This window comes from Sinocyclocheilus rhinocerous, unplaced genomic scaffold (genome assembly GCF_001515625.1).
Source record: "Sinocyclocheilus rhinocerous isolate Xijiao unplaced genomic scaffold, SAMN03320098_v1.1 scaffold551, whole genome shotgun sequence".
In the NCBI taxonomy this organism is placed as follows: domain Eukaryota; kingdom Metazoa; phylum Chordata; class Actinopteri; order Cypriniformes; family Cyprinidae; genus Sinocyclocheilus; species Sinocyclocheilus rhinocerous.
The window spans coordinates 1,000,024-1,000,898 of record NW_015624564.1 but is presented as its reverse complement, the minus strand read 5'-3'; positions in this window follow the sequence as shown (position 1 = coordinate 1,000,898).

Here is an 875-nt window from a genome sequence, read left to right as displayed (position 1 = left end):
ATCACATAAGGCAGAATAGTTTCTATACTGTAATAAATGCTATGTCAATTAGCACTGCATTGTTCATATACTTTATTTATTACCTGGAGATGACTTGACAAACACAAATAAACCATATATTGTCGCAATCGTATGTTAATGTCTTCATGTTTCCAAACGTTTCTGGTTTTCTGTGAAAAGTAAACAACTGTTTTCTTACAGCCATAGATGCTTTTGTCCATATTTGGGATTTCCTGGTACAACTTTCTGCTCCAGAGCGCCCTCCGGCTTCGAGTATGAATGAAACATACACTGCATGAGTGTTTTGCGCTCTGTGATGTTTATCTTGCCTTATTCTGGGTCTGAATAAAACATCGGATCATGCACTCTTTGATGAATAGAAAGATCCAAAGATCAGCATTTATCTTAAATGAAAAGCTTTTGTAACATTGACTATATAGTGTATATATATATGTCTAGAATATAGAAGAATATAGAATGACTATACCGTTCAAAAGCTTAGAGTCACACCGGCTCTTGAAAACCTCTATGCAAACATGATATTAAAAGTGTGGGGGACACGTCCCCCGCGTGATCTATGCCCCTGGGCATTTGACCTTCTTTGCATGTTCACTTTGTAAACACTGAGTCGGTACTTCTGCAGTCATGTAGGACAATTTTGAAGTTGGAGGAGAAAATGAGATGGGAGTTTTTCGACCTACCCTAACTGTTTCGAACGGGACTGCAAGAGAGTACGCATGCGCATTGCAGAGCTACACAAGAGGAGCGTTTGAGATTAAAAAGTATTTAAATTTTTATTATTATTATTATTATTTTTAAATGACCGATCGTTTCGCTAGATAAGACCCTTCTTCCTCGGCTGGGATCGTGTAGAA